The following is a 20,381-nucleotide window of genomic DNA, read 5'->3' as shown; positions in this document are numbered from 1 at the left end:
TTTAGTAGGATTCACACAAATCCATTAGTTCTTGATCATCCTGGCAGCCCTGCCAAGTACCATCAGTGCTGGAAGCCCTTGCAGCCAGCACGAACCCTGTGCGGGACTTCCTAGGGCTCTTAGCTTTCAGCCCTAGGAAATAGAGCTGGCCCTGACTGCACATGATAACACAAGTAATTACTCATCAAAACTGGTCTTGCCACAAGCAATTCATTCCCCTCTCCACAGATGTCCCCTACTCTGACCAAGAGCAGCATGAATGCAGGCTAAAAATAGCAGCTGCTCAAGGCAGTCAGCAGCCTTGCTGAGACTTTGTGTCGAAGTGGTTTTCATACCCTTAATTTCAGAGCACTTTCCTCACACAAATTAACCTTTGCAGAAGTCCTGGAGGGGGAATACTATTTCTTCTCTCCTGTGCCTCAGTCCTTGGCCATATGAAGCACGTTTCTTGTGAGTTAACTCTGCTTTTGCCTAATTGAAAATTCTTCCTTTCTCTCTGCTTTATGCATTTACCATTTCTTGTTTCCTTCCCAGTTTTCTTCTTTTTCCGCAGCTGGAGCGGGAGAGTGGAGTATCACGTCTACAACTGTCACCACACTTTCTGATGACACTATGTGCTCTAAAGAATATATTCATTAACACCTACTATGTGCAAGTATGTCTAGGTACTTCGGTGGATAAATATATAACCCTTATTCTCTTATCCCATCAACCTCAGGAGAATCAAGCATTAAAGTAATAACCAGAGAAGCATTTGACTCCAATCTTCACTTTTGCTAACATGGTTTTAACGTCCCTGGTCCCTCATCCTGTTTGGTTTCAACTGTCTTCTAATGTGAAGCTCTCATGAATGGAATCCTGAGTTAAGGGATCCATATATATCACCTAAATGAGATCCTCTTAAAAGCAGTCTTCTACCATCTTTTGCTGACACATATTTATCTTGTTGGTCTAGGGAGTTGGCCATCTTGGCTCAAAATCCTTTTCACAGTTAGACAAAAGTGTCTGATTCCCTCATGCTGATAAGACTGTTGGATCCCAGAGTTCCTTAGGTGCGAAGACTGATTAAGCTCAACTCTAGTCTTCAAAAAGGAGGATGATGGTCAGATGTGGTCTCTGCACTCAAGGAATTTATAATCTAACCATGCATGCTGGCTATGATTATAAATTCTCATGTAATTCTTTTGTTTTTTAGAGTTTTAAGACTGGACACTTTATTTATATCAGGTCACTCAGTCTCTGTGATGACTACCTCACATAGTAATTGTTCTGTTTCTCCTCCAGCTTTATTGAGATATAAGTGACACACAGCATTGTATGAGTTTAAGATGTACAAGGTGATGATCTCATACACACATATTTTGAGAAATGATTGCCACCATAAGGCTAGTTAACACATCCTTCACCTCACATATTACCCATTTTGTTGTTGTTATGGAGAGAACATTTACATCTCATGTAATTCTATTGCCAGATTTTTGATTGATGAGCAGTAAGATGGACCCTGAATTCCAGGCAAGACCAATGATGGAACATGATCTCTACCTTGTGGTTCTTGCTTAGGCAATGTTTCTTAATAATATGAATAGTTAGCTTTTTGAACATTTACTGTGTATCAGGCACTGTTCTGAATGCTTTGCATATTGTTAGTCATTTTATCCCCACAACAACCATGTTTCTTTTATCATCTTATTTTGAGAGGTAAGTTCAGTATTCAAGGTCACACAAGAGAAAAAGTAGCAGAGGCAGGATTCAAACACAGATGGTCTAATTTGGCAGCACACATTTTAACAATAGTAGTAAACAACATTTGGCATTGCATTTCTAGAACTGCAGTGTGTTTTCCTTGAAATATTAGTCCTTTAGAATGCTGTTTGAAAAAGGATGTTCTATGGACGTATAACTTTGCAAAGCCTTGCATATGCCTTGGATGGAATTCATGGCACATTTTAACATGGTCAAAGCTTACCTATAAATACTGCAAGGAGGAAAACAGTTTAACTTGGCATAGCACAACGTTCCCAAATGCTTTTCCCTGTGGGACACTTTCCATCACGTAGTTCCTAACATGCTGCTGAAAAATGCTCCTGAAAAATCTACTTTGAGAAATAATCTTAGGGGAAGGAATATAAAAAAGAAAATTATGTTTCTCAAAAAGATTTAGTGATAAAATGAGATAAAAGTTCCTATAAAGTCAGGAGTTTGAGACAAGTTTCTCTGTTTCCGTAAAGCATGATTTAAATATTAATGGACTATGCTTTGTATTTCTCTTTACTTCTGTCCCCATCTGTAATTCATCTTGTCTTTTTAAAGGTTACTTGATATATTTCATGTTGGTCCTGTCTACACTGAGAAGGCAGAACTTTCTTTATATATTTAGTTTAACATAAAATGTTTAAAGAAGAAAAACATACATTTAAGAAAGTATACATATCATATGTGTCAGCTAAATTTCAGAAAGTGAACACGTGTGCCATCAGCATCCAGATCGAAACATAGAGCATTACTGGAAGCCCAGAAGCCTCTCCCTCTTCCAGTGACTACACACGCTCACCAAGGGTTACAGCCATCCTGATTTCTAATTCCATAAGTTTGCTTTACTTAGGTTTTCATTTGGTTGTTTACAGTGTCACTGAGATATAATTGACATCCATTTAAATGCACATATTTAAAGTGTATTTTTGATGAGTTTTGACATAGTATAAAACACAATCAAGATAATGAATATATCCACCATCCCCGCAATTTTCTCCCTGACCTTTGTAATTCTTCTCCAAGCAACCACTGGTCTGCTTTCTGTCACTCTAGATCAGTTTGCATCTTCTAGAATTTTATATAAATGGAATCATGTATATGTATCCTCTCTTTATGAGGTGGGGGTCTGGCTTCTTTCACTCAGCATAACTATTTTAAGATTCTTTTATTTTGTGCATTAATGGTTTGTTCCTTTTTATTGCTGAGTAGTATTTCATTGGATGGGTACACTACAATTTGTTTATTCACCTGTTGATGGACCTTTTGATTGTTTTCAAATTTGAGGAAATACAAATAAAGTTTCCTTGAACATTTGTGTACAAGTTTTTGTATAGACATATATTTTAATTTCTCTCTTGTAAATATCTAGCAGTGATATGGCTGGGTCATATAATCAGCATATGTTTAGCTTTTTAGGAAACTGCCAAACTGTTTTTTTATATACCAAATTACATCCCCCCCAGTAGTAAATAGACTTCCAGTTGTTCCATAGCCTCACCAACACTTGATATAATCAGTTTTTCATTTTAGCCTTTCTGGTGATATTATATTGAGGTGTTTTTTTTTTTTAAGATTTTATTTATTTATTTGAGAGAGAGAGAGCACATAAGCAGGGGATGGGGCAGAGGGAGATGAAGAAGTAGACTCCCTGCTGAGCAGGGACTTGGGGCTTGATTCCAGGACCTTGGGATCATGACCTGAGCCAAAGGCAGATGCTTAACTGACTGAGCCACCCAGGCCGCCCTGTATTGAGGTTTTAATTGGCATTTTCTTAGCAGCATCTTTTCACATGCTTATTTGCCATCTTTACATCTTCTTTGCTGAAATATCTACTCAAATATTTTGCCCTTTTTGAATTGGGTTGCTAATTTTCTTATTATTGACACTTGAAATTTATTTCTCTATTTTGGATACAAGCTCTTAGTTAAAAATCAGTTTTGCAAATATTTCCTCCCACTCTATAGCTTGCCTTTTCATTTTGGTAAGAATGTCTTTTGAAGAGCAAATGTTTTTAATTTTTCTGTAGCATTGTTTAGGGTCTATGATAAAATTTTGATTAATTTTTTTTATGGTGAGGCAGAATCAAGCTGTACTGCTGCCATTGTTGAAACAATTCTTTCTCCCAATGAACTGCCTTGGCTTCTTTGTCAAAAGTCAAATGCCCATGCATATGTGGATCTGTTTCTGGATTTTCTATGCTATTCCATTGTCTGTCTATTTTTACACTAATATGACATTGTCTTAATTACTGTGGCTTTACAGTTACTCTTTTTTTTTAAGATTTATTAATTTATTTTAGAGAAAGAGAGCATGTGAGTGGGGAAGGAGCAGAGGGGGAGGGGAGGGAGAGAATCTCAAGCAGACTCTGCACCAAACACAGAGCCTGATGCACAACTTGATCTCTTGACCCTGAGATCATGACCTGAGCTGAAACCAAGAGTTGGAGGCTTAACCCACTGAGCCACCCAGGTGCTCCATAAATGGTATTTTTAAATTTCAAGTCCTTCTTGTTCATTGCCAGTATAACATAAATTATTTTTGCCTGCTTGACAAGGCATATTTTATCCTGAAACTTTAGAGAACTCATTACCAGTATCAGGACTGTCATTTGCAATATTATAATATTTTAAAAATATATGTTGAAAGGAAGACTACAGAAGAGGTCTCTGTCTTTGAAATCCATGAATCATTGTTGAATTCACTCATTTGTATTTTTACCCATTTATTCTTTCCCATTGAAGTTATGGTGAAAGAAAAGTCTTCAATGTTCTTAAAAGTTTTTAGGAAACTTAAGTTCAGGCACGAAGAGAATTTCTGTGAAAAGAAAGAAACTTCAAGAAAAAGACCCATGTTGACCCATGCTTTGGTTTTGGACCTAAGTTTGCTGTTGACCACATGTATATGGCTCAAACCGTACTACGAATACCATGAGTTATAGAAGTACATTCGTCCACTAATTGATGGCAAACCTTACCAACTGGTATTGTAAACATCTAGTAAAATCTTAACATTTTTATCTATTTTATAAAGTCCTACTATAAGTATTCTAGAATATTAGGCCTTTAAACACTTTCTTAAATCTCCTACTCCCAACACACACACACACACACACACACACACACACATCCACACATCAAACAAACTGCTATGGACTAAATTTTGCCCTCTCTCCTGAAATTCAGATATTGAAGCCTTAAGCCCCAGTGTGACTGTATTTGAAGAAAGGGTCTTTGGAGGTAATTATGGTTAAGTGAGTCATAAGAGTAGGGCCTTAAACCAATAAGACTGACAAGGGCACCTGGGTGGCTCAGTCGGTTGGGCATCTGCTTTTGGCTTGGGTCAGGGTCCCGGGGTCCTGGGATTGAGTCCTGTGTCGGGCTCCTTGCTCAGCGGGGAGTCTGCTTCTCCTTCGTCCCCTCCCCTACTAGTTCTCTCTCTCTCTCTCCCCCTCTCACGTGCATGTGTGCAAAAAATAAATCAAAACAAAACATATAAAAAAAAACCAATAGGACTGAAGGGCTTATAGGAAAGGAAGAAAGACAGCTCTCTCTCTCTCTCTCTCTCCAACTGTATACACAGGAAAGGCCACGAGAGCACACAGCTAGAAGGTGGCCATCTGCAAGCCAGGAAGAGAGCTCTCACCGGAACCCAGCCATGCTGGCACCCTGAGCTCAGACTTCCAGCCTCCAGAACTGTGAGAAAATAAAGTTCTGTTCTTTTAGCCAACCAGTCTGGTATTTTGTTATGGTATTCTGAGTAGAATAATATACAAGCCAAATATAATCACATTTCCGATAGCTTTGTTATTCAGTTGCTTAATTTGCTGCATGCAGTGAATTTACTGATTCCTCTAGCAGATTTAGGATTTATAGGTAGCCTGTTCTGATGATCCTGGTGTTTTCTCATTGATTTACTGTCAGATATACTCTTATTACTACCACAGGACCATCGAACTGCAACTCATTAGGCAGTTTATTAAATGACATCTCTTCCCAGATTGTGGAAATATGCAACCTTTCTTAAAACGAGGTATTATTTTGCTAGTATTTTATATAATAAATGGCTAATAGCTTTGGGCTTAAGAATAGAAAAAAGAAGATAGAAAATTCTGTCAATGTTTGTTAATTTGATTTGATTTGTGTGTCTAGGTGTCTGAATTTCTGGTAGGCCTTTTTCAGGTGCTTCTAATATTTTTCATTGTGTCTTTATTCCCCAAAACATAGAGCTACAATTCATTTTTATGAGAGAGATAAACAATTATGGTTGGTCTCATGGAATTTGTAAGTACCACATGCTAACTGATTGTGCCACTGGAGCTACTCATGACAATTCTTTAGTTTTCTTAAGAAGGTATTTTAGTGGGGCGCCTGGGTGGCTCAGTCATTAAGCGTCTCCCTCACCTCAGGTCATGATCCCAGGGTCCTGGGACAGAGCCCCGCATCGGGTTCCCTGCTGGGCGGGAAGCCTGCTTCTCCCTCTTCCACTCCCCCTGCTTGTGTTCCCTCCCTCACGGTCTGTCTCTCTCTCTCTGTCAAAATAAATAAATAAAACCTTTAAAGAAAAAAAAAAAAGAAGGTCTTTTAGTATAAAATTCCTGGGTAATTTGTCCGTGGAGTATTTTGAGAGTCTGATGCTCCTGAAGATGCTTGCCTCATTAGTGAAAAATAACTGCATTACTCTGTTGACCTCGTAAAATATCAATTAATGCTTTCTAAATCTTAGCAGGCTCCTGCTTCCTCCCACTTCCCTGGATACTCTTCATAAGAACCATGTTGATGAGATATCAAGCTGAAATGTGATCTTGAAAAGATAAGGGTTTTTTTTTTCTGAAAAATAAATTTATAAATATTTGTGTTCAGCTGAAAGACTAAATCAACTTGTGTTTTTTTTTAAGATTTTATTTATTTACTTGAAAGAGAGAGAAAAAACACGAGTAAGGAGAGAGGGAGAAGCAGGCTCCCCATTGAGCAGGGAGCCCGACGAAGGGCTTGATCCCAGAACCCTGGGATCATGACCTCAGCAGAAGGCAGATGCTTAAACTGACTGAGCCCCCGAGGTGCCCCTCAACTTGTTTTGGTTTATTTTTTAAATAATATTGATCTTTACAGAAATTCAAAAAATTTTAAAAAGAATAGCCAAATCCTAAGTATTCTACAAAAAAAAAAAAACAGTTACATTTAGTTTATTTCCTCCTGGCATTTTTCATGCACATATTCTCCATACACCATTGTAACTGAATTAATGATGAATTAATGGAAATTCAACAAGGAGAAAGGCTTTATTATGGAGATACAGCTCTTCAATTCTCTTTGCACTATGTTTCTTACTATATAAAAAGAGGCAAACTTAAAGGCTCATGATTTAGGATGTACTATGTGAAATGCAGACAAACTTAAGAAATGCCTTTGATCAGACCAGGACATTTAGGAAATTCAAAATAATGTGTTAAACAGTTCTTTGGGAAAAAAACCTTTTTCTTTAGAATCCAACACTCCCGGGCGCCTGGGTGGCTCAGATGGTTAAGCGTCTGCCTTCGGCTCAGGTCATGATCCCAGGGTCCTGGGATCGAGTCCCACATTGGGCTCCTTGCTCAGCAGGGAGTCTGCTTCTCCCTCTCCCTCTGCCTCTCCCCCTGCTTGTTCTCTCTCTGTCTCTCTTGCAAATGAATGAATAAAATCTTCAAAAAAAAAAAAAGAATCCAACATTCCCCCCACTGTGCCCCTTACTTACTGACATTTTGCCAAATTAGATTGCAGCTATAGGAAAATAAACATCCAGATAAGAAATGAAATATTTAGGTAATTGTGAAGTTCTCCCCAAACCTCCAGATGTTTGGCATTCTGTGAGGAAACTATCACATGACTGAATTTTCCACTTTACATCTGGATGTTTTGCTACCACAGACTTCTTGGCTGTTTATAAGAAATGTTCATTTCTTGTCATGATTCTTTAGAATAGAGTCAATTTTAAAATAACAGCAATGAAACAAATTATATATCTTCCATGTATCAGTCAAATCAGATAAAATGATGTTCGAAAATAAGTACTTAAAGTGATTCGTCAGAACGTACACTCAGTATGCTTTTGTCCTTTAACAGCTATGCAAGATATGAACAGCATTGACTTGTGCATAAATTTAAGGTTGGATGGACATTTGAAAATCATCATGCACACACTGAATTGTTTTCAGTATTTATTCCATGCGTAGGTCCTCATGGACAGTATGCTTTGACTTAAAAAGGGATGCAACACTGTGATTTCTAGCTCAGAGTTCACAAAATCAAATACCCTTAAGGACTAGGGTAAGAAATATTAATGAGTTAAGTGGGCTGGATGAAAGACAGCAGGAATTTGTGACAATCTGGGAATTCCTAAAGTCCCTACCAAAAAAGATGAAAAGAAAATAGTGAGAACCCAAGGAAACATACCTTGGAACTGAATTTTGTTCAAGTTTTATTTTTATTTATTTATTTATTTATTTATTTATTTATTTTTTAAAGATTTTATTTATTTGAGAGAGAGAGAATGAGAGATAGAGAGCACGAGAGGGAAGAGGGTCAGAGGGAGAAGCAGACTCCCCGCTGAGCAGGGAGCCCGATGTGGGACTTTATCCTGGGACTCCATCCTGGGACTCCAGGATCATGACCTGAGCCGAAGGCAGTCGCTTAACCAACTGAGCCACCCAGGCGCCCCTATTTTTATTTATTTATGGGGTTTTTTATTTGTTTGTTTTTAGAGAGAGAGAGAGAGAGAGGTGGGGTGGAGTGGGAAAGAGAGAATCTTAAACAGGCTCCATGCCCAGCACGGACCGAACATGGGGCTTAATCTCATACCCTGAGATCATGACCTGAGCTGAAATCAAGAGTTGGATGCTTAACAAACTGAGCCACCCAGGTGCCCCAAGAGCTATTTAGTTTTAAAACTTAAAGAGGGCACGCTCTGCATGGAGCACTGGGTGTTATACACAAACAATGAATCATGGAACACTACATCAAAAAGTAATGATGTAATGTATGGTGATTAACATAACAATAAAAATTTAAAAAAAATTGTAGTTTAATTCCCCTCTGGGAATTTAATTCCCCTCCCCTGGAAAAAGAGACTGAGTTCCAGTTTATATTACGACAGAGCAGCCTACATAAAACCACAGTAATTTTGGTCTCTAACTCAGTACTCTCTCCCTCCCACCACCTTTCTTTATGCTGCTTACAGTGCCTCCATGCATTCTTTAGCAGGTTCTTTAGATTCTTTCACAAAAGGCAGAGCCAATATGATTTGCTGATGGGTTGGAAGAACGCAAGCAAAAGCAAGGAATTGGATCCACCTAGTGAATGGTAGTAACACATTAATTTGAGGAAGATTGGGAAACTGGAAGGGAAAATCAGGAATTCTGCTTGGCCATGTTTTCTCGAAGTGCTTATCAGGAGCCCAAGAAGAACCATGGAGCGGCAGGGTTCAGGGGAGCAGTGAGGCTGAGACTTCTTTGAACAGCATCAGCATCAGTATGGAGTAGAGTGAGGTGAGAACTGAGCTCCGGCACATTCCAAAATTGTGAGGCTCAGAAGAGAGGTTTAAGGAAGGGATTCTATTTTTTACCCCGCTCTAGCAAAATGAAACAACGCTGTATGTTGCTTACTTTTTGCCCCCCAACCCCACTTTATCAATTATTTTATACTAATTAGAACTTCTTATCACATAATGTTATTTTTTTCAAGTCGTTATTTACTTCTGGCCCTGCACTGTGAAACAGAACTCAGTGAAATCTATTTTAAGCCATTATGGTCTCCAGCATGCAAGGAATTTACTGGTGAAAGTGGGTAAGACAATAGTCACACTCTAGCCAGTCTATTTTATTCCCAAAGGCTACTGAGTAGAAATCAGAATAATTACTTTATAATTATTACAGAAAACAGTATTATCAAAACATACGTAGGGAGATAATTTAAGTAAAGACCTTACATGACATCTTTGAGTGAAATGAGGATTTCCCATGAGAAGGCAAATGTCTTCAATAGCAGAGTGAAAATAAGTATTAATGTTAATAGCTGGCACGGGTAGAAACATACCCTCTTTAGGAAAATACCCGGATAAATTACACAGAGTGGATTATGAGACCATGAGAAGAGGATTAGAAGGAAGACCAGGAAACAAAAGAGCTTACTACGCCCCTCTGCCTTAGAAGGGAGGAGAAAGTTAAAGGAAAAAGAGCCAATGCCCGGGCAACCTTTGAGATTGCGCAAAAAGTTTGGAAGCAGCAATGTCTATTGACTATCAGAAAATTGTTATTAATGCAGCAATTTAAACTTCTTTTATTTGTTTCTTTTTCTTAAAGATTTATTTATTTATTTGTGTGTGAGAGAGAGCATGGGAGCACACACAGATGGGGGAGGAGGCAGAGGGAGAGAGAAGCAGACTCCCTTCTGAGCAGGGAGCCTGACCTGTCCCAGGGCTCTATCCCAGAACCCCGGGATCAAGATCTGAGTGGAAGGCAGATGCTTAACTGACTGAGCCACCCAGGCACCCCTAAACTTCTTTTAATTTAAACCCCAAGCCTTCATCAAAGTGTGCTATGCACACAATGCCTTCCGTAAGTGCTTTTATCTGTGTGTCTGTGTGTCTGAATGCATTTATGATTTTGTTTTGTTTTGTTTTGTTTAATTTGCAAGGCAAGGCAAAGTGCTGAGGTTAACTCCAGGACAGATGATAAATTTCAAAACCTAGCATGGAGAGTAAGAATTCAATGTTGTTAGAAGCTGGAGCCAGAAATGGCCAGAAGGCATCACTCACCTACTTCACTGCCTTATATTTAGAAACCAGAGGCATATTGGTGAGGATTTCACTAGCTATAAATTGTGAATTGGAAGTCTGAACCAATCTTAAATAATCCTAAGGCACAAAGTATAGTATGGTTTTTGTTGTTGTTTTGTGTTTTGTTTGTTTTTTAATTGTGCTGTCTTGACCCGGTTTTTGAGGCCTTAGCTAGAGGCCAGTTTGTTCCCCTTTTGGAGCACTCAATTAAATCTCCACCCCTAACCACTTCTCTTATCTGGCTTTCACACTCCGGGTTATTGTGCTTTCTTTCCCTCTTTCTTTCTTTCTTTCTTTCTTTTTTTTTTTTTTTTTTGTTTTAAGATTTTATTTATTTGAGAGAGAGTGAGCATGGGGGGTGGTGGGTAGAGGGAGAAGGAGAAGCAGCCTCTGCGCTGAGCAGGGAGCCTGATGCAGGACTTAGTCCCAGGACCCTGAGATCATGACCTGAGCCGAAGGCAGATGCTTAACTGACTGAGCCACGCAGGTGCCCCCTGTGCATTCTTCTTAATCATCCCGTGGCCAGCTACCATGCAACTAGGTACGGCTCCTAGGCACAATTATTCAAATTAGCCAATTCATAATAGGGAACGCTGGAAACCTAGCAACCCACCCCACCTGCCATCTATAAACTGCTCCCACAGCTATTCTTTTCTGTACATTCCCCTGTGTGGCCCTGTCTCTCTTCTGGAGCTAAAAGCAACCAAGAGTTCTGCCTTTCATCTATCCTTTGGCAGTGTGTCATGTCCCACGATCAAAAGAATCTTTAAATCTTATCAGACACAAAGAAGCATCATGTCAATATCTGGTATTTACTTCAAAATGTAAAATATGTATATTTATTCCCTTTATATGGAAGACATTGATATGGTGACCCTAAATAACACATCTTTCAACTGGCTGTGTAAGAATCACACCAAAGGATTTGTGAAAAACGTAGACTGATGTTCCATCCTAAACCAACTGAATCAGAATTTCCAGAGGGAAGGAAGTGGGAAACTGTTCTCAAGTTTTTCATATGATTCCTGTGCACATACTAATGTAGGTACCGCTGATATGGAAGATACACAAAAGATACTGGCTCACCTTCAAGGATTTTAACTCTGGATTGAAACCCTAGATCTGCTTTTTACCCCCATGTTATATTGAGCAATTTACTTAACCCTTTGTGAGATTCAGTCTTGCCTGTAAAATGAGTATAATAACTTGCTAGTGTGATGATTAATGAGAAATTGCCTAAAACTATTCAGCAAAATGCCCAGAGCTTAAAATATAGTAGCTGTTACTATTTAGAGAAAGCAAATACTAGAAAAAAATGTAATGTGTAACAAGGGCCAGGATGAGCAGATATGTACAAATTTTGAAAATAGGGGATAGAAATGGTAAAATCTTCCAATACTTAATTAACCCAGCTATATTCAACAGATTTTTCCCTGTAAAAATGGTAGATATTAATTCAGTATTTAATCCTAACAGGTATAGCTAACAGTGTAGTTCCTGAATACGGTGCCTCTGTGATGTAAATATTCATTTATTTGTAGGTGTTCACTGAAGATCTGCCTATTTGATTTATGCCAGTTGCTTCATTGACATTGTGGAGGGTCTCTTTTCTCTGCCTCTGTTGAAGCCTTCGGTATTTACCTAGATGGGTCCACAACCCTTTTCTCTCACATGTTCTCACAAGTTTTCTCTTCTTTGAAATCTTTATTTTCATCATTTAAGAAGCATGCCATGCAACTAGGAAGTGCCAAGTGTCAAAAATGAAGTAATTACTCAGCAAGTTTTAGATAACACTCCTACACTTGGAAGCCATTGGAGCAATTGGTTTTGAGGATCTTTCCACATATATGCATACTGGGATGATCTATTGTCTGTCTGGGCTGGTATGGATGACTTTTTCTACACTTCTTTTGTAACGGTGACACCCACCTTGGCTTGATACTAAGCACAATTTCCCTTTAGCATTGAAGACACACTGAGTTATCACGTTTTGTTTAAAGTTCCCACATTGCTGTAAACCACAATTGCTTCTAGTATTCACCTCTTCACCCTTCCCTATTGCAAAAATAAAGGGAAATAAAAGATGCAAATTTAAGATCTCTATTAAGACTGTTACTCTTACTTTCTTCACTCTTCAGTGGCTGGATGATCATGAGCAAGTTATTAGCTTCTCTGAATCCATTTATTCATATATAGAATTAGAAATGGCAATACCTGCCACATAGGAATGTTTTGAAGATTATATAACAGAAATTGATGTATGTAAACTTCCAAGCATAACACTAATTCATTACTATTTTATTTTAAATCCATGTCATTAAGAAGGGACAGAGGGAGGAGGAGATGGAGATCACTTCCATCTAGACAAGTTAACTCCGTGTTCTCATCTTCAACCCTGGCACCACACCAATAGGGTCCTTATAGGTCACTGCCGTTTATTCATTCTATAGGGATGGAAATTATCCAAGGAAAAGCAGAGATCGTACCGTTGAAGTCCTGCTCCCTCTCAGGGAAGCACAGTGAAGGGGGCTGGGTTCCTTGTACACCCGGCAGTCAGAGATACCGTGAGGCTGGCAAGAGCTATTTTCTGTCACTGTACTTGGATTCCTCCCAGGCCCAGTGGGGGTAGTTCAACCTTGAATCCAGAGATCTACATTCTGATTTCAGCCCCATCATAGGCAAAGCAATTTTAGTCATGTTATTTAAATTTCCTTGTTCTCAATTTCAGCAGATTTCAAGTAAAGATGCTCATCCCACTCCTGGCCTTCCTCAGAGAGACTCTATGAGAAGATTTTCTCACCGATACACACTGCTGTGAAGTTATTAGAGACAGATGTATTTTCATTTTGTGAGCCCAGGTACTGCAATTTAAGCCTCAGGGTTGTTTGAATCTCAGAATATAATGTCGGTATATAGAAAGCCATTATCTGTTTCTCTCATCAATGACACTTTCTCATGATCCTTCTATTATGCCAGTAAAAATAGAAGTGAAGTACCTAGTAACTGGAAATGTTTTATTTTTCTATCTTTTTTTTCTCAAGAAAAAGAAAGTATTTTGAAAGTGTCATCTTCTAAGGAGCTTATCAGTTCCCACAAAGTTTTTCTTAGGACAGCCATACCCTGCACAAAGCTAAGTGAAATGCTGACACGACTACATTTCTCTTTTCGGCAAGTCATCTCATATGGTTGCCTTTATTACCAAGGTGATAAAAACGGAGGGAGGAAGTAGAACAGCATCATTACATCACCCTCAGTGAAAAGGGCACACGTATTTCTATTCAATGAGGGAACCAAAAATAGTCATTTTAAATATCTATTCAAATACAAACATTTGTGGAGCCCTCCTTTGGTGTTAGAGATCTGAAAATGATTAAAACTTGGCTCCTGTCCTCATTCAGTTGACAATCAAAGTAGTTTCAGTAAATTATTATGTGTCCCTGGATTCTGGACTGATGTCCTCAAAGATGAAGCAGCTTTTAAGAAATTAATTAGGTTCCTGTCTTTAATGCTATTGTCAATAAAAATCAGGAAGAGGAAAGAAAGACTGTGCGAACAGCACATTTTTGTGAATCTCAAAACAGATCTTCTGACTATAGAGACTGTAACAAATTAAGCAGACCTCAGTTTATATATCAGGCTCATAACCAAAATCCCAACAATTCTGTTAATGTGGCACAGGTTCCTGTTTTAAGGATATCAATTCTGATTCAGTGTATATAAAGGAATCAAGCAGGAAGGTCAACAGATGGGATCAAATATGCAAAAAGGAAAAGTGCATTTGTCAAGATGAAGAACAAAATCTTGTTCTTCAAGAAGATATCACCATCTTCTGTTTCACTGTGAAAGATTTCTAGAGTGGATGTGATTTCAACTAGGCATTGAAATGAATAACAGATAGTAGTAAATGAGTCCTTTGGGTAAAGTATGGCATCGTACGATCACTTATTTTGAATTCTTTTCCATCCTCCTTGAGATGATGGTAAAGAAATAAAGTCTTATAAACTCACAAAGACAATGAGGACAGAGGATAGCATGTTATGAAATGGGAAACTAAAAAAAAAAAAAAAAAGAAAAGCTGAAACCTGCAGATGGAGAAGCCCAGTAGAAACAAAAGACTCATTCTGCATGACTCCAGTGAGCTTCTCTAGTTAGGGGATTTAGAGACCTCAGAAGCTAGGGGCAAAGGATAGGTTTGAGAATAGAAAGGTTGAAAGATGTGGTGAACATATTATTTAGTGAATCCATGAGGATGCTCTTGAGAGTAAAGGATTCATTATTAACTATTAAACCACGATACGGGACATACATTAGGACTGTCCTGGGCAATGACATTAATTTCATGTAAAAGGAGCATGTTCAAATCTTGCTTTTATTTTTTAAATTGAATTATACTCCTTTTCAAATTGATTTGTGTTTTAATATACAGTATTTTTGATACTAACCCTTGTCTGATATGCATTTCATATCTCCTCCTATTTTGTGACTTGTCTTCTAATTCTTAGGGTGGAATTCCTTTTGTGTGTGTGTGTGTGTGTGTGTGTGTGTGTGTGTGTGTGTGTTAAGGAATAGAAGTTCTTAATATCAATGTCATCAAATGTGTTCATTTACCCCGTTCATAGTAACGCTTTTTGTGCTCTCCTTAAGAAATCTTCTTAATAAGATCATGAAGATATTTGCTTATGTTCTTTTCTAAAGCTGTAAAGCTTAACTTTCATAGATAAGATTTTAACCCACCTGGAATTAATTTTATGCATGGCGTGAACTAGAGATAAAATAGTTTTATTTTTTTAGTAATTTTACCCCAATATGATTTTTTGAAAAGCCTGTTTTCCATATTATTCATATGAGTCAACTGCCCATACATAAGCAGTGGCTTCATTTCTAACGTTTTTAAATTAAATTAAACTTCATTTTAATTAATTTTATTTTTTCCTAAGTCTGTCTACATGCAACAATAATATTATGGATTTATTTTTTAGTAGTTTTAAAGAATTATCTACTAAAGCATGTCTACTCACTTCATTCTCTTCTTCAAGAGGGTCATAAATACAATCTACCCTTTGCATTTCAATCAATTTTTTAAAATTATTATCAAATTCCACAAAATCCCTGTTGGAATTTTTGATAGAGGTTGAGTCTATATAAATTAACATAAGGAGAATAGCCATTTTTACAATAACATGTTTTTCAGTTTATCAATTTATGGATTTTCCACTTATTTAGGTTTTCTTAATTTTTCTAAAATAAGATTTTATAATTTTTCTACATAGAGATCTTGCCTGTTTTCTTAAGATATATGTTGATAATCTTATAAATGTTATATTTTCAAAATTTCATCTTCTGAATGTTACTGGTAGATATTTATATATTATTTTTTTTGTCCTTTTTTTTAATTTTTGAATTCGGCTATCTTGCTAAATTTTTATCAAGCCTAATCATGTTTCTGTAGATTCCTTTGGATTTTCTTTTTACACAATCATATAATCCACAAATAATGACAGTTTTATTTCATTTCCTATTCTCATATATTCCATTGCTTTTTTGATTTACTATTTACTTCTCCCTTGTCTAGCATCTGTAATACATTGTTGCACAGGACATAGTGAGCATTCTCTTTATCCCTATCTTAAAGGGCAGGCCTTCAACATTTCAACAACATTGAAGTTTTAGTGCTGTTCTAAATGATATTGTATATATCCTTTATCAGATAAAGGAAATTTCCTTTTTCCCCTTCTAGTTTCTGAGAGCTGTTAACATGGAGGTTAATTTTATCAAAGTTTTGTCAACCCCTATGAATTTTTTCTTTTTTAACCTATTTTTGTGGCAAAATGCACTCAATTGTTTTCTAATATCAATCTAATGACTTTTTGCTGTTAAACTAATGCTCCTCTAGGATAAAACACACTTTTTTCATAATAACATCCTTTCTACATATTACTGTACTGTTGACTTATGAGTTATACAACTGTGTTCAAAAGTGAAATTGTACTCTAATTTTCCTTTTTTTAACTTTTAAAAAAAAATCAAGGTGTTACTAGCCTCATAAAATGAATTTGAATGTGTTATTTATTAATTTTTTTTCTTTTCTGGGAAGATTCACATAGAATTGAAATCATTTCTTCTGAGAACGTTTATTAGAACTTGTCAGTGAAGCCATATGGTCCTGGAGTTTTCTTTGTGGGAAGATGTTAAACCAGTGATTCTTTTTCTTTAATGGAAGTAGGAATATTCAGATTTACTATTTGTTATTTTTTCTACAAATTTGAAAAATATGAATTCTTTTACTAATAACCTCCTCTTATCAATTTAACATTCACACCATCCTGATACTGGCTATTTGTGACTTTTTTTTTCCTTGACTTACTTCAGGTTTGCCAATTCCAGGACCAACCTTTGGCTTTGTTGTTCCTCTATATTCTGTTAGTTTTTCACTTATTTCATCAATTTCTGCTATTACTGTTTTTATTTCCTGCTTTGCAGGCTCTTTTGTCATTTTGGGCTTATTCTACTGTTATTTTACTAATCTCTTTCAATGAATACTTAGTTCCTTAATTTCAATCTTTCTTATTTTTTAAAAAATATGCACTTAAGACTATTACTTTTCCTGTATTAGTTTAATCCCCTTTTAACAGTTTTTAAGTTTTCTTATACTTTATGATATTTGCACCATTATTAAGTTGTGATACTCTACCTTCTAATTTCTGTTATAATTTCTTTTGTTAATTAGTATATTTTTAAATTATCAATTTTAATGCCTTGAAAATGTATTTAGCTTAATTCCATTGTGGTAAGAGAATGTGTTCTATATGATTTAAAACCTTAAAAAATTTTGAGAGGCTCTACATTATTCTTTTTGTTTAATACAATCAATGTTTACTTTTGCCCACATTTTACATTTTATGGATTTTTTTTTCCCCACATTTTAAACCACCTTTTCGGCGCTTCATTGCTTCTTGCAGTTGAGAGCTTTTATCTGGAATCACTTCCTTTGTACCTACAGCACGCCCTTTAGAATTTTCATCAGTAAATGTGGGAGCGCTGACAACACTGACTGCAGCTCCTTCAGGCCAGGGCATCCGTCCCCCTTGGGGTTGTGTGTGCTACTCCCAAAGGAGGTTAATGTAGCCCCTGACTAGAACGTGGGAAGGCTTGTTCTGACCGTCCCTAAAGTGGTTCACAGAAGGCCCCACTTTAGATAACTACCGTGTGACCTCAGCACCTTGCCCATCACGTGATAAAAGCTGGGGATTACAGTCTGGACTTAGCAGAGGATAGGTGTGTAGGATAGCCGTGCATCCTGGATTGCAAGCCCGCCTGCCGGCCGGATCCTCCCCATCAGTAAATTACCCTGATTCAAACGGTGTGGAGGGTATGGAGTGGCTTGCTTCATTTTTCCGTCTCAAAGTGCCTTCTCGGTCTGCAGGATACGATACTGACCCTCCTCCATCTTCTAACAAGAAGGGCTGCTGGTGAGCGCTCTGTTATCTTTCATCTGAGAATGTCTTAATGTTGCCATCTTCCTGAAAGATACATTATTTGGGTATAGAATCCCAGGTTGCGTGTTATTGTCTGTCAGCCTCTTAAAGATAACAATTTAACTGACTTCTGGCTTTCATTGTGCTTAGAAGAGATCAGAGACAGCATTATTTTGAAGGCAGTGGGTCTCTTCTAGTTGTTTTTTTGTTTTTTGTTTTTGTTTTTTTTCCTAGTCGGTTTTAACAGCTTGTCTTTCTCTTGGTGTTCTGAAGTTTCATTATACTGTTTGTATCTGTGGTTATCCTCCACGTCTTTTATGCACTTCCCCCCTCATTCTCCGGTTCATTGCATCCATCATGCCTCATTTTTGCTTTATATCTTTGCTTTATATATATACCAGTTCATAAATCTCTTTTCTTTTGTGTCCAAACTGCTGCTAAACTTCTCCATTATTGCCTTCATTTGAATTAGCATGCATGTATTTTTAGAACACTTATTTGGTTGCTTTTTAAATCTGCAGTGTCATTTTTTATAATTTTTTGTTCCCTGCAGATATTTTCAAGTCAATTATGTTCACTACATTTAATGATGTAAACACTGCCACTTATACCATTAGATGTAGTAAATGTTGTTTTAAAATATATGCTTATAATTCCAATATATAACAGCATATGAATCTGATGTTTTTGCTATTTTCGCTGGAACACATGTGTAAGGAATCTTGGGTATATTAACAAGCAATTGAATTCCTGGGCCTTAAGTTATATCAGTGGTCTACTTTATGGGTGAAAAATGGACTACGTGCTGGTAAACATTCTTGAAACCTCAGTCAGTTAACAGAACAAAAGTGTATGTCTCATTCACTCAGCCTTCCGTTGAGTTAAATGACCCTCCAGGGCTACCCTTCAGCTAATCTGGGAACCTATGAGTGTGTCAAGGTACTTTTCAGATGTGATTAGTTAAGGATCTTCATATGGGAAGATTATCCTGGATTATTTGGAGGTGCCCAGTATAATCACATGGCTTTTTATCAGAAAAAGAGGGAGGCCAGTGAGTTAGAGTCAAAAAGAGACTTGAAGTTGCTATGCTGGTGGTTTTAGAGATGGAAGGGCCATCAGCCACGGAGTCCAGGCAGCCTCTAGAAGCACAGGGAGAAGGCAAGGAAATGAATTGTCCCCTAGAGCCTCCAGAAGGAATATAGCCCTGCTGACGCCTTGGTTTTAGCTTTGGAAAACCATTTTGAACTTCTGAGGCTTGCAAATTATGAAATAATAAATTTGTGTTTTATGTTACTAAATTTGTAGTAATTTGTTACAGGTGCAATAGGAAACTAACAGTGTTAATGCATTGACACACTAATAAAGTATGTCTTTAGTAGATAGAATAGAATTGGATTTTGTTACACTTTGTCCTTAATAGAATAGAATTGGATTTTGTTACACTTTGTCCTTAATCCGAGTCTAACTATTTGTCTTTTCATTGGATTATTTAGTCAATTTATATTTAATATTATTGATATAGTTGGGTTTTAAAAAAAACCCTTTGCTATTTGTACTCCAAGATCTAATCTTTCCTGCCCCTTATTTCTCCTTGCATGCCTATTAAACATGATTTATTATTTTATTTCTTGTATTAGCTTATTAGTCATATACATTGTATTATTCTTTTCCTTTGGTGGTTACTCTAGATGTTAGAAGATGCACCTCTGAGTCCTACATTAAACCTTAACCTGGTGCTTTACACTTCTTGCACATTCAAGGACGCTAAGAAGTTTAACTCCGCATGCCCCCTACTTCACCTCTGGTGCAGTTCTCATCTACACATTTTCTTTCTACATATTTTATAACCCCCATGAGGTATTATTGTTATTACTATTATTTTTGTTGGTATTTTAAATAGTACTTATATTTCTATTTTATGCTTTCTGGCACTCTTCATACTTCTAGTTCTCTGCTTCTAGTTGGCATCATTTTCCTTTAGTCTAAAGACTTTCCTATAGTGTTTCTCATGGTGCCCATTTGCTGGCAAAGAATTTTAGTCTGAAAATTCCTCTACTTTCCCTCTGGGAAGCAAAACAAAAGCAGGAAGTAATTTACTAACTTCAGGAAAACAAAGTTGTTAAGGAATTAAATGAATCCTTGTCCAGCACATGGGTCACCTGTGAACATTATAGAGTTAAAATATTAAAACTCAACATTGAGTTTTTTATAAATTTGTATATTTGGTGAATTCTGCTGGGGAAACTGTACTGAGTCTAAATATTTATTTTCTGTGCTAGAAAGAAGGTTATTATAGCCAAATCCTTCTATTCAATTCTAGATAGTCAATAAATATTCAAAATT

The 20,381-nt window shown here is 37.1% G+C and overlaps 1 protein-coding gene across 1 annotated transcript in view; it reads left to right on the top strand.

Annotated features, from left to right (window-relative positions):
• Positions 1–13,367, top strand: part of MACC1 (MET transcriptional regulator MACC1) — a 226,412-nt gene extending 213,045 nt beyond the window's left edge. The window contains exon 7 of the mRNA XM_025873356.2: positions 13,295–13,367. The gene's annotated coding sequence lies outside the window, so the exon portion shown is untranslated. The remainder of the gene's footprint in view (positions 1–13,294) is intronic.
• The last annotated feature ends 7,014 nt before the right edge of the window (positions 13,368–20,381 follow it).

The sequence above is a fragment of the Callorhinus ursinus genome, unplaced genomic scaffold, assembly GCF_003265705.2.
Source record: "Callorhinus ursinus isolate GAN/ISIS: 27379988/994484 unplaced genomic scaffold, GSC_fseal_2.0 scaffold12, whole genome shotgun sequence".
NCBI classification, from domain to species: Eukaryota; Metazoa; Chordata; class Mammalia; order Carnivora; family Otariidae; genus Callorhinus; species Callorhinus ursinus.
The sequence above is the reverse complement of the archived record's forward strand: the minus strand, read 5'-3'. Positions and strand labels throughout refer to the sequence as shown.